Raw genomic sequence first — 14,625 nt, 5'->3', positions numbered from 1 at the left:
ATTTTCCAGGCCCCTCCCCCTCCTCCGACAATAGTGGTCGACAGATCCATCTGATGCCAGCCTAAAGGTAGGAAGAATCGGCCGAGGACCCTACCACGATCGACGCAGTCGAGGAGGGAAGAACAACCTGGAAATCGACCTCCAATCGAGATTGTCTGCACCATCTCTGGAGAGCCCCGGAAGGGAGCGGCCAGCGGATCGATCGGACCACCCAAGCGGTAAAAAACTGAAGGACCCATAACCTTTACTGAAGAAGATGCCCGAGAGGTCCAGTTCCCCCACAACGATGCGGTTGTAGTTTCTTTAAATATTGTTGATTATGATGTATGCCGCATTCTTGTTGATAGTGGAAGCTCGGCTGATATTTTATTTTACGATGCCTTTTCAAAAATGTCCATCCTTGACGGTCGTTTGGGGTCGATTAGCTTCCCTTTAGTAGAGTTTACCAGAGATGCTATCCCGGTGGAGGGAGTAATAACTTTGACTGTAGTTGCAAGTTGATACCCAAGACAATCCAGGGCTCTGGTGGATTTTCTGGTGGTGAAGGCGCCGTCAGCCTACAACGCAATCCTCAGCTGACCTGGCCTCAATGTCCTATGGGCTGTGGTGTCAACCTACCATCTGAAATTGAAATTTTCTACTAACCAGGAGGTCGGAGAAGTCAAGGGAGATCAAGCCCTGGCAAGGCACTGCTACAATATAGCCCTACAAAGAAGTGGTCAGCCTGACCCCTGTCCGGTTGATGGATTAGACACCCATGACGACCTGACAGAAGAATGGGGTGAGCCAATGGAAGATCTTGTCTCAATTCCTTTGAATGATGGGAATGAGGAACACATGGTGAAGATCGGCTCTAACTTGGGGAAAGAGGTGCGGACGCAGCTTATCAATTTTCTGTGAAAGAATGCGAACATTTTTGCTTGGATTCTGGCGGACATGCCAGGGATCGATGCTGAAGTTATATAGCACCATCTGGCCGTCGATCCCAAACATCGGCTGACAAAAAAAAAAGTTCAAAGTCATGCATCGAAGAGACAGGTGGCAATAGCTAAGGAGGTTGATAAACTCCTAAAGGCTGGGTTTATCAGAGAGGTCAACTATCCGAGCTGGGTTTCCAATGTGGTCTTAGTTAAGAAGGCGAACGGCAAATGGAGGATGTATATAGACTTCAAAAAACTGAATAAAACCTGCCCGAAGGACAGTTATCCTCTGTCCAGAATCGACCAACTAGTAGATGCAACCTCGGGCCACGAGCTTCTCACCTTCATGGATGTGTTCTCCGGCTACAATCAGATCAGGATGGCGTTAGAGGATGAAGAAAAAACCACTTTTATAACTAACCATGGCCTTTATTGTTACAGGGTCATGCCTTTTGGCCTCAAAAATGCAGGGGCGACATATCAGCAGCCAGTGAATAAGATCTTCAAAGAGCAGATCGACCGCAACATGGAGGTGTACGTGGATGACATACTCATAAAGAGCAAATCCTTGGTGAACCACATCGCCGACCTTAAGGAGACCTTCAGCGCCCTTCGAAAATACAAGATGAAGCTGAACCCAGCCAAATGCACTTTTGGAGTAACCTCAGGAAAATTTTTGGACTTCATGGTATCGGGGTGCGGGATCGAGGCAAACCCGAAAAAGATTCGTGCCATCCAGGAGATGACCGCCCTGAGGTCGATAAAGGAGGTTCAGCACCCCACCGAGAAAGTAGCGGCTCTAAATCGCTTCATCTCGAGATCGGCCGAGCGATGCTTACCTTTCTTTCAGACCCTCAAGCAGCCCAAGAATTTCTGTTGGACCGTTGGATGTCAGCAGACTTTCGAGGAGCTGAAGACCTACCTTGACTCATCACCATTATAGGCAAAGCCTGAGCCTGGAGAGGAATTGTTCCTATACCTGGCGGTTTTCCCTGTGGCTCTCGCTGCAGTTTCGATTAAAGAAGAAGTGAAAATTCAACGGTCGATCTACTACATAAGCCGAGTATTGAGAGACGCCGAAACCAGGTATACTAACTTAGAGAAACTAACTTATGCCTTGTTGATTGCAGCTCGAAGGCTCCAACCTTACTTTCAAGGACACACCATAACGCTGCACACCGACCAGCCGATTAAGGCGGTCCTGCATCGAGCGGATGCCTCCGAAAGAATCACAAAATGGATGGTCGAGCACACGAAGTTTGACATTAACTATCAACCTCAGCCAGCGATCAAAGCCCAGATATTAGCAGACTTCATGGAGGAATGCACTATCCCAGAGGAGGTCGAACTTGGACAAGATGAAGCCGATAATCCAGGGCTCCGACCGAACTTCCCCGAGGAAAGAGCCGATCTCCCTGATGGTTCTTGGGCCCTCTACGTGGATGGTTCCTCCAACATGTCAGGCGCAGGTGCGGGCCTGATCTTGGTCAATCCAGACGGGATTGTCGTGGAGTATGCACTGCACTTCGAGTTCTCCGCAACAAATAACGGAGCAGAATATGAAGCTCTGATTTCAGGATTAAAGGTTGCCAAAGAATTAGAAGTAGATCGGCTTCAAGCCTACAGTGATTCTCAATTAGTAGTAGGACAGGTCAGTGGAAATTATGAGGCTCGAGAGGACAGTATGGCTAGATATCTCGAGAGGGTAAGGGAGATCATCCCTACCTTCAGCAGCTTCGACATCAGGCAGATCCCGAGATCAAAAAATATCAGGGCTGACCTTCTTTCCAAGTTGACTACGCTGGCTCTGACCGAACTGCCCTAAGGAAGTCTTCTTCGAGGTTCTAAAGCGCCCAAGCATGGAAGAATCATGGTCTATGATGGAGATCAGCTATGAACCCAGTTGGATCGACCCGCTAGTTGCGTACCTCAAGGATGGGGTTCTTCCTCCTGATGCAAAAGAGGCTCGGAAGCTTAAGAACCAGGCCTCCCGATATATCCTCTACGAAGGCAAGCTATACAAGAGGTCGTACTCTTTGCCCCTCTTGAAATGTCTCCAGCCTTCCGAAGCCGACTTCGCCTTGAGGGAGGTACATGAGGGAGTCTGTGGAAATCACCTGGGGGCCAGGTCTTTATCCCATAAGCTGCTCCGACAAGGTTATTACTAGCCTACCATGTACCATGACTCCGTCGAATATGTCTAAAAATGTGATCGGTGTCAGAGATATGCCAATGTTCAAAGGCAACCTGCCTCCGAACTTATACCATTGAGTGCCCCATGGCCGTTCGCGCAATGGGGGATGGATATCCTCGGACCTTTTCCCATGGCATCGGGGCGGAAGTTCCTCCTGGTGGCAATAGACTATTTCACCAAGTGGGTCGAAGCTGAACCTTTGGCAAAAATCACAGAAGCTAAAGTGCAGGACTTCATCTGGAAGTCGATTGTCTGTAGGTTTGGCTTACCCAGAACCCTCATTACTGATAATGGGCGACAATTTGCTGGAGCAAAGTTTGCCAAATTTTGTGAGGGCCTAAACATCTCCCACAACTTCACCTCGGTGGCCCATCCTCAAGCAAACGGTGAGGCCGAGGTAACTAACTGGACTCTGTTGCAAGGCATCAAAGCGAGACTTAAAAAGGCAAAAGGAACTTGGGCTGACGAGCTCTATCATGTGTTATAGGCATACCGGACTACTCAGAGATTGCCCACCGGGGAGACCCCCTTTGCCCTAGCTTTCGGGACAGAAGTCGTGATCCCAATAGAACTCAAGCTTCCATCTGCACGAGTCATGACGTTCGATGAACAGTGCAACCCACAGGATCTCAAAGCCAACCTCGACTTGTTAGAAGAAAAGTGGGAGGCGGCTCAAGTTCAGATGGCGGCTTACAAACAGAAAGTAGCCCGCTACTACAACTCCTGGGTCAAAAGCAAGGTCTTCCGAGCGGGGGACCTGGTGCTACGGCGAGCCACCGCCTCACAACCTCAAAATCAAGGGAAACTTGCCCCGAACTGGGAAGGCCTGTATGAAGTCAAGGAGGTATTCCGACTCGGAACATACTATTTAAAAGAGCTCGAAGGAGCAGAGCTTCCGCGACCATGGAACTCGAAAAATCTATGGATGTATTACCAATAGCTATGCCTTAAATAAAAATTTCATACTTGCATATTTTTTTTTTAGCATGAGTTTATAATGACAGGAAATAACTCTCCCACGCAATTGAAATTAAGCTTGTTAGGAACAGGAGGAGAACCTCATCCTAACATGAGCAAAGTTGAAGGCCTGATTTCTTAAAAATCGGATGGAGGGAGAGGCCCTTACAATGGCCCTTACGTGCCCCCACAGCCTTGTTAGGAACAGGAAGAGAACCTCATCCTAACATGAGCAAAGTGGAAGGCCCGATTTCTTAACGACCGGATGGAGGGAGAGGCCCTTACAACGGCCCTTACGTGCCCCCACAGCCTTGTTAGAAATAGGAAGAGAACCTCATCCTAACATGAGCTAAGTCGAAGGCCCGATTTTTTAAAGATCGGATGGGGGGAGAGGCCCTCACAATGGTCCTTATGTGCCCCCATAGCCTTGTTAGGAACAGGAGGAGAACCTCGTCCTAACACGAGCAAAGTCGAAGGCCCGATTTCCTAAAGACTGGATGGGGGGAGAGGCCCTCACAATGGCCCTTATGCACCCCTATAGCCTTGTTAGGAACAGGAGGAGAACCTCATTCTAACACGAGCTGAATCCGACTGTCGGGAGCAAGGGGAAGGCCTCATCCCAACGTAAGTAAAGACTTAATCGATCGATGAGGAGGAAAGCTTCCTCAATTACACCTCTACACTCGTATGACCCCGTCAAGAGCAGAGGGAAGACCCTCACTCGAATGTGAAAGAGAAAGGGGAGGATAAAAAAGAAAAGCCGATGAACTACTTCTTTGATATGTAAAAACAAACTACATCAAAGACATAAGGGACTTCATCTCAATCGCAAAGAGGGAACCTGACATAGATCGAGGATAAATCAACCTCCTCAAAGCAACGAGAAGTTCGGACCCCCAAGCTCTAGCACCGGGAGAAAGTGCCAAACTCAAACAGCCTCGAAAGAACCTACGATCATAAATCGAAGGGCAAATCAATACTGCAACGATCGGAAACCTCCAAACAGCGTCGACATCGAACACGACGAAAGACAAAAGGAGTCCGATAAATAATCGGTTAACATCAAAATGGATGAGGTAATAAACAATTTCATTTTCATTTCATTGGTGAAGTATACATTACAAAGCCTTGAAGCCCAAAAAGAAAAAAAAAAAGAAAGAAGAAGAAGAGAAGGGGACGAGGTAACGAAAAATTATGTTTTCATTTCATTGGCGAAGTGCACGTTACAAAGCCTTAAAAAAAAAAAGACAACAAACAGAAAACAAACAAAATGAACAGCTCTAAAGGAGCTCGGCTTCATCAGACTTCGAACTCTCAGTTTCGACCATCATCGAAGAATTACTTCAGGTACCTGGCTTCTTCCTCCAGTCCCCCTTTTCGGATCAGCAATTACTCCAACATTATCTTCGAAGTACATGTAGATGCCATCTCTTTCGTGCCATGGCTTCCGCTGCTTTTGGATCAACAATTACTCCAGCATTATCTTCGAAGTACATGTAGATGCCATCTCTTCCGCGCCATGGCTTCCACTGCTTTTGGATCAGCAATTACTCCAGTATTATCTTCGAAGTACATGTAGACGCCATCTCTTCCGCGCCATGGCTTCCGCTGCCTCACGATGACGGTGGGTATGACCTTCTTTCTGAGGTCAGATTCCCCCTCACAGTGACGGCGGGCATGACCTTCTTTCTGAGGTCAGGTTTTCCCTCGCGATGATGCGCACCAGGAAGCCCTCACGGTCGAGGATGTGCTATAAGCGTGGGCTCTGGGCCATCAAGGTGAAACGCGGTCGGATCTGTCTCTTCTACCCTCGCCTTCTTCGCCAACCAGAAAGTTGCAGTGTCTTCCCCTTCGTGGGCTTTCAGACTCTGGGCTAACATCTGAGCCGTGACCACACCCATTTACGCGATGAAGGAAGACCAGCACGGTCTATGAAAAGGGGTACGGAAGCAAGAAAAGTTTTGGGGCTAACCCAAGCTGGTCTAAGGGAGGCGGGGGTACAGAGATGAGGATGACTCAATGGATGTCTGAGGCCAGGAAGGAAAGACCGAAGAAACTCATGTACAATGTGAGATCCCCGAAGGGAGGGAGGCAGGTTTAAATAGGCGATGGGGGTCGGTGCAACAATGGTTGCCGGACTCCTCAGGCCAGTCCGTAACCACCGCGTGGCCCACTCACCGTGGCAAATGGCTGAAGGTGGCCGACAATTAGTAACACCATTATGGCACCGTACCTAGGGCCACGCCCTGATGGGAATTTCAAAAAAATAGAATTTTTTTTCGAAAAGGCTCCAGTACCAGTGTGCCGAACATCAAATATCTGGCAACTGCTAAGCACGGAAGTCGAAGAGGACAGCTTCGATCGTGAGAGCTTCTCTGTACTTCCTTCATTCGTAACCCAAACTCAGAAGTATGGGGACTGGTGTTGGGTATAAAATCCCCCACCCCGGTCAAAGTTTGTAAAGGACCGATCTTTTCAGGGCTCTTCCGGCTCCCGACCTTGTGCATGGTGTCTCTCCGAACCTCCTCGATCATCCGAACTTCTCCGATAGTGAACTTCTGCATTCATCCATCGGGCCACCCTGAAGGCCCTCTGGGACTCACTATCTGCCAACCTTCTACAGCAACCGACTCCCTGAGTTTCTACCCCGAACTTCTCTCGGGCTTCGCCAGCATCCGAGCTTCCCCGATAATGTGATTTCTATGATAACCAGACTCCACCCGAGTTTCTACGATGGTCGACCACCCTTCGGATCCTAATCGAGCTCCCACGAGAGCCAAACTTCTACTATGAGCAGTCTATTCTGAGCTCCTACCGTAGGCTGGCTATCCCAGACGTCTATTGTAAACAAATTTCATTCAAGCCTCTACTATAAACAAATTTCTTTCGAACTTCTATTACAGATAGACTTCAATCGAGCTACTCCGTAGTGAGTGGATTTTGGACGAACTACTACGACGAGACACCACTCTGAGCTTCCACGACAACTGGTCCTTGCCCGAGCTCCTACAATGGATGGTCCCCTCTCAACCTCTCGTGAGAACAGGATCCTGTCCGAACTTCTCTAGTGGATGGATTCCGGATGAGCTTCTATAACGGATGAGCTCCAGCAGCTGGGTTCCTGCGATAGCCGATCACCTCTGATGTCTGTCGAGCCTCCCCTGCGCTATCCGAAGTCCATCGCCGATCGACCTTCTACTAGGCTCCCCATAAAATCGGACTTCCCCGACGGACGATCTTTGGATGAGCCTCCACATCAGATAAATCCCAGACGGACTTCTCCGGACTCCACTAACAGAAAATCTCCATCCGAGCTTCTATGACAGGCGACTCCCGCCTGAAACGTCAGTGACCTCGGAACATCCGAGCCTCTCCCAGAACGATGATGTGAAGAGCCATTCTGCTTCATCAGGCATCCCAGTCGAGCTTCAACCGATGGATCCGAACTCTCTGACAAACCATGACAAGAGCCACCATCCTGCTCCACTCTCTGCAACGGATTCCACGCAGCTCCACCACTCTCTGGCAAGTCACGACAACAGACACCACTCCACCCCCCGCAACAAGCTCCATGTGGCCCTGAACGACCCCTGACACCACTACTCTCCATAACAAACTCCACGCGGCCCTGAACGGTCCACTACCAGATGGTTACAGACGTCGCTGTCGATCAGTTATGCCCTCCATCTATAAATAAGGACCCCCAAATATGTTCTTCTCTAAGCTCAAAAACTCTATCTTAAAACTTTGCCTAAATTTCCACTCGAGCACTCCATTTCTGTTGGAGCAGAGTACTGACTTGAGCGTCGGAGGGTCTTGACGGAGCACCCCCAACTCTGGTTTAGACTTTCTTTGCAGGTCCCGGTGGCGACCGCGATCATCCCAGCTCCAGCTTCTCCAACTTCGATGAAATTTTGCACCAACAGAATTGGTGCTAGAGGAAGGTTCACTGTGTCTTCACGGTACCCTTGTTCTTAAAGGAGTGCTTAACGGGATCGATTTCGATCATCTTCTCTGACATCCTCTTCTCCTTCCTCTACTAGATCTTCACCCGATGCCTCCCTGCAAAGCATCCATCAGGCGATCCATGGCCTCCGCGGTCAGATCTCAAGCTCTGGCCTCACCTCTGATTTTTCAGACCCCTCCCCCTCCTCCGGCAATAGTGGTCGACAGATCCATCCGATGCTGGCCTAAAGGTAGGGAGAATCGGTCGAGGACCCTACCACAACCGGTGCCATCGAGGAGGGAAGAACAACCTGAAAATCGGCCTCCAATCAGGATTGTCTGCACCATCTCTGGAGAGCCCCGAAAGGGAGTGGCCAGCGGATCGACCGGACCGCCCAAGCGGCAAAGGACTGAAGGACCCATAACCTTTACTGAAGAAAATGCCCGAGAGGTCCAGTTGCCCCACAACGATGCGGTTGTAGTTTCTTTAAATATTACTGATTATGATGTATGCCGCATTCTTGTTGATAGTGGAAGCTCGACTGATATTTTGTTTTACGACGTCTTCTCAAAAATGTCCATCCTTGACGGTCATTTGGGGCCGATTAGCTCCCCTTTAGTAGGGTTTACCGGCGATGCTATCCCAGTGGAGGGAGTAATAACTTTGACTGTAGTTGCAGGTCGATATCCAAGACAATCCAGGGCTCTGGTGGATTTTCTGGTGGTGAAGGCACCGTCAGCCTACAACGCAATCCTCGGCCGACCTGGCCTCAACGCCCTTCGGGCTGTGGTGTCAACCTACCATCTGAAATTGAAATTTCCTACTAACTAGGGGGTCGGAGAAGTCAAGGGAGATCAAGCCCTGGCAAGGCACTGCTACAATATAGCCCTACAAAGAAGTGGTCAGCCTGATCCCTGTCCGGTTGATGGATTAGACACCCGCGACGACCTGACAGAAGAACAGGGCGGGCCAATGGAAGATCTTGTCTCAATTCCTTTGAATGATGGGAATGAGGAACACATGGTGAAGATCGGCTCCAACTTGGAGAAAGAGGTGCGGATGCAGCTTATTAATTTTTTGTGAAAGAACGCAGACATTTTTGCTTGGATTTCGACGGACATGCCAGGGATCGATGATGAAGTTATGCAGCACCGTCTGGCCGTCGATCCCAAACACCGACCGACAAAGAAAAAAGTTTGAAGTCATGCACCGGAGAGACATGTGACAATAGCTGAGGAGGTTGATAAACTCCTAAAGGCTGGGTTTATCAGAGAGGTCAACTATCCGAGCTGGGTTTCCAATGTGGTCTTGGTTAAAAAGGCGAACGGAAAATGGAGGATGTGTATAGACTTCAAAAAACTGAATAAAGCTTGTCCGAAGGACAGTTACCCTCTGCCCAGAATCGACCAACTAGTAGATGCAACCTCGGGCCATGAGCTTCTCACCTTCATGGATGCATTCTCCAACTACAATCAGATCAGGATGGCGCCAGAGGATGAAGAAAAAACTACTTTTATAACTAACCATGGCCTTTATTGTTACAGGGTCATGCCTTTTGGCCTCAAAAATGCAGGGGCGACATATCAGCGGCTAGTGAATAAGATCTTCAAAGAGCAGATCAGCCGCAACATGGAGGTCTACATGGATGACATGCTCATAAAGAGTAGATCCTCGGTGAACCACATCGCCGATCTTGAGGAGACCTTCAGCACCCTTCGAAAATACAAGATGAAGCTGAACCCAGCCAAATGTGCTTTTGGAGTAACCTCAGAAAAATTTCTGGGCTTCATGGTATCGAGGCGCGGGATCAAGGCAAACCCAGAAAAGATTCACGCCATCCAGGAGATGACCGCCTCGAGGTCGATAAAGGAGGTTCAGTGCCTCACCGAGAAAGTAGCGGCTCTAAATCGCTTCATCTCGAGATCGGTCGAGCAATGCTTACCTTTCTTTCAGACCCTCAAGCAGCCTAAGAACTTCTGTTGGACCGTTGGATGTCAGTAGGTGTTCGAGGAGCTGAAGACCTACCTTGGCTCATCACCATTATTGGCAAAGCCTGAGCCTGGATAGGAATTGTTCCTATACCTGGCGGTTTCCCCTGTGGCCCTCGCTGCAGTTCCGATTAAGAAAGAAGTAAAAATTCAACGGCCGATCTACTACATAAGCCGAGTATTGAGAGATGCCGAAATCAGGTATACTAAGTTAGAAAAACTAACTTATGCCTTGTTTATTGCAGCTCGAAGGCTCCGACCTTACTTTCAAGGACACACCATAACGCTGCTCACCGACCAGTCGAACAAGGTGGTCCTGCATCGAGCGGATGCCTCCGGAAGAATCACGAAATGGACGGTCGAGCTCACGGAGTTCGACATCAACTATCGACCTCGGTCAGCAATCAAAGCCTAGATATTAGTGGACTTCGTGGTGGAATGCACTATCCCAGAGAAGGCCGAACTTGGACAAGATGAAGCCGATAATCCAGGGCTTCGGTCGAACTTCCCTGAGGAAAGAGCCGATCTCCCTGGTGGTTCTTGGGCCCTCTACGTGGATGGTTCCTCCAACATGTCAGGCGCAGGTGCGGGCCTGATGTTGGTCAATCCAGATGGGATTGTCGCGGAGTATGCACTGCGCTTCGAGTTCCCCGCAACAAATAACGGAGCAGAATATGAAGCTCTGATTGCAGGATTAAAGGTTGTCATAGAATTAGAAGTAGATCGGCTTCAAGCCTACAGTGATTCTCAATTAGTAGTAGGACAGGTCAGTGGAAATTATGAGGCTCGGGAGGACAGTATGGCTAGATATCTCGAGAGGGTAAGGAAGATCATCCCTACCTTCGACAGCTTCGACATCAGGTAGATCCTGAGATCGAAAAATGCCAGGACCGACCTTCTCTCCAAGTTGGCTATGCTGGCTCCGGCCGAACTGCCTAAGGAAGTCTTCTTCGAGGTTCTGAAGCACCCAAGCATGAAAGAATCGCAGTCTATGATGGAGATCAGCTATGAACCCAGTTGGATCGACCCGCTAGTGGCGTACCTCAAGGATGGGGTTCTTCCTCCTGATGCAAAAGAGACTCGGAAGCTTAAGAACCAGGCTTCCTAATATATCCTCTACGAAGGCAAGCTATACAAGAGGTCGTACTCCTTGCCCCTCTTGAAATGTCTCCGACCTTTCGAAGCCGACTTCGCCTTGAGGGAGGTACATGAGAGAGTATGTGGAAATCACCTGGGGGCCCGGTCTTTATCCCATAAGCTGCTCCGACAAGGTTATTACTGGCCTACCATGTACCATGACTCCGTCGAATATGTCCGAAGATGTGACCGATGTCAGAGATATGTCAATGTACAAAGGCAACCTGCCTCCGAACTTACACCATTGAGTGCCCCATGGCCATTCGCGCAATGGGGGATGGATATCCTCGGACCTTTTTCCATGGCATCGGGGCAGCGAAAGTTCCTCCTGGTGGCAATAGACTATTTCACCAAGTGGGTCGAAGCTGAACCTTTGGCAAAAATCACGAAAGCTAAAGTGCAGGACTTCATCTGGAAGTCGATTGTCTGTAGGTTTGGCTTACCCAAAACCCTCATTACTGATAATGGGTGACAATTTGCTGGAGCAAAGTTTGTCGAATTTTGTGAGGGCCTAAACATCTCCCACAACTTCACCTCGGTGGCCCATCCTCAAGCAAACGGTGAGGCCGAGGTGACTAACCGGACTCTGTTGCAAGGCATCAAAGCGAGATTTGAAAAGGCAAAAGAAACTTGGGCTGACGAGCTCTATCATGTGTTATGGGCATACCGAACTACTCAAAGATTGCCCACTAGGGAGACCCCCTTTGCCTTAGCTTTCGGGATAGAAGCCGTGATCCCAATAGAACTCAAGCTTCTGTCAGCACGAGTCATGACGTTTGATGAACAGCGCAACCCACAGGATCTCAAGGCCAACCTCGACTTGTTAGAAGAAAAGTGGGAGGTGGCTCAAGTTCGGATGGCAGCTTACAAACAAAAAGTAGCCCGCTACTACAACTCCCAGGTCAAAAGCAAGGTCTTCCAGGCGGGGGACCTGGTGCTACGGCGAGCCGCCGCCTCACAACCTCAGAATCAAGAGAAACTTGCCTCGAACTGGGAAGGCCCGTATGAAGTCAAGGAGGTAGTCCGACCCGAAACATACTATTTAAAAGAGCTCAGAGGAGTAGAGCTTCCACGATCATGGAACTCAAAAAATCTACGGATGTATTACCAATAGCTACGCCTTAAATAAAAGTTTCATACTTGCATATTTTTCTTTTAGCATGAGTTTATAACGACAGGAAATAACTCTCCCACGCAATTGAAATTAAGCTTGTTAGGAACAGGAGGAGAACCTCGTCCGAACATGAGCAAAGTCGAAGGACCGATTTCTTAAAGATCAGATAGGGAGAGAGGTCCTTACAACGGCCCTTACGTGCCCCCACAGCCTTGTTAGGAACAAGAGGAGAACCTCATCCAAATATGAGCAAAGTGGAAGGTCCGATTTCTTAAAGACCGGATGGAGAGAGAGGCCCTTACAATGGCCCTTACGTGCCCCCACAGTCTTGTTAGGAATGGGAGGAGAACCTCGTCCTAACATGAGCTAAGTCGAAGGCCCGATTTTTTAAAGATCGGATGGGGGGAGAGGCCCTCACAATGGCCCTTATGTGCCCCCACAGTCTTGTTAGGAACAGGAGGAGAACCTCATCCTAACACGAGCAAAGTCGAAGGCCCAATTTCTTAAAGACCGGATGGGGGGAGAGGCCCTCACAACGGCCCTTTTGTGCCCCCATAGCCTTGTTAGGAACAGGAGGAGAACCTCATCCTAACACGAGCAAAGTCGAAGGCCCAGTTTTTTAAAGATTGGATGGGGGGAGAGACCCTCACAACGGCCCTTATGCACCCCCACAATCTTGATAGGAATAGGAGGAGAACCTCATCCTAACATGAGCTGAATCTGACTGTCAAGAGCAAGGGGAAGGCCTCGTCCCAATGCAAGTAAAGACTCGATCGATCGATGAGGAGGAAAGCTTTCTTAATGACTCCTCTACACTCGCACGACTCTGTCAAGAGCAGAGGGAAGACCCTCACTCAAACGCGAAAGAAAAAAGGGAGGATGAAAAAGAAAAGCCGACGAACTACTTCTGCGACAAGTAAAAACAAACTACATCAAAGACATAAGGGACTTCATCTCAGTCGTAAAGAGGGAACCTGATGTAGATCGAGGATAAATCGACCTCCTCAAAGCAACGAGAAGTTCGGACCCTCAAGCTCTAGCATCGGGAGAAAGCGCCAAACTCAAACAGCCTTGAAAGAACCTACGGTCATAAACCAAAGGGAAAATCAACACTGCAACGACCAGGAACCTCCAAACAGCGTCGACATCAAACACGATGAAAGACAAAAGGAGTTCGATAAATAATCAGTTAACATCAGAATAGATGAGGTAATAAACAATTTTATTTTTATTTCATTGGTGAAGTATACATTACAAAGCCTTGAAGCCCAAAAAGAAAAAAAAAAAAGAAAGAAGAAGAAGAGAAGGGGATGAGGTAATGAAAAATTCTCCTTTCATTTCATTGGCGAAGTGCAAATTACAAAGCCTTAAAAAAAAATGACAAACAAAAAACAAACAAAACAAACAGCTCTAAAGGAGCTCGGCTTCATCAGACTTCGAACTCCCAGTTCCGACCATCGTCGAAGAATTACTTCAGGTACCTGGCTTCTTCCTCCAGTCCTCCTTTTCGGATCAGCAATTACTCCAGCATTATCTTCGAAGTACATGTAGACGCCATCTCTTCTGTGCCATGGCTTTCGCTGCTTTCGGATCAGCAATTACTCCAGCATTATCTTTGAAGTACATGTAGATGCCATCTCTTCTACACCATGGCTTTCGCTACTTTCGGATCAGCAATTACTCCAGCATTATCTTTGAAGTACATGTAGACACCATCTCTTCCGTGCCATGGCTTCTGCTGCCTCACGATGACGGTGGGCATGACCTTCTTTTTGAGGTCAGGTTCCCCCTCACAGTGATGGCGGGCATGACCTTCTTCCTGAGGTCAGGTTTCCCCTCGCGATGATGCGCACCAGGAAGCCCTCGCGGTCGAGGATGTGCTATAAGCGCGGGCTCTGGGCCATCAAGGTAAAATACGGTCGGATCTGTCTCTTCTACCCTCACCTTCTTCGCCACCCCGAAAGTTGCAGTGTCTTCCCGTTCGTGGGCTTTCAGACTCTAGGCTAACATCTGAGCCATGACTGCACCCATTTACGTGACAAAGGAAGACCAGCACGGTCTATGAACAGGGGTACGGAAGCAAGGAAAGTTTTGGGGCTAACCCAAGCTGGTCTAAGGGAGGCGGGGGTACAGAGATGAGAATGACTCAACGGACGCCTGAGGCCAGGAAGGAAAGACCAAAGAAACTCATGTACAAAGTGAGATCCCCGAAGGGAGGGAGGCAGGTTTAAATAGGCGACGGGGGTCGGTGCAATAATGGCTGCAGGACTCCTCAGGCCAGTTCGTAACCACCGCGTGGCCCACTCACCATGGTAAATGGCTGAAGGTGGCCGACAATTAGTAACACCATTATGGCACCATACCTAGGG

This window comes from Elaeis guineensis, chromosome 13 (genome assembly GCF_000442705.2).
Source record: "Elaeis guineensis isolate ETL-2024a chromosome 13, EG11, whole genome shotgun sequence".
Classification (NCBI taxonomy): Eukaryota; Viridiplantae; Streptophyta; class Magnoliopsida; order Arecales; family Arecaceae; genus Elaeis; species Elaeis guineensis.
Note: the sequence above shows the minus strand (reverse complement) of the source record.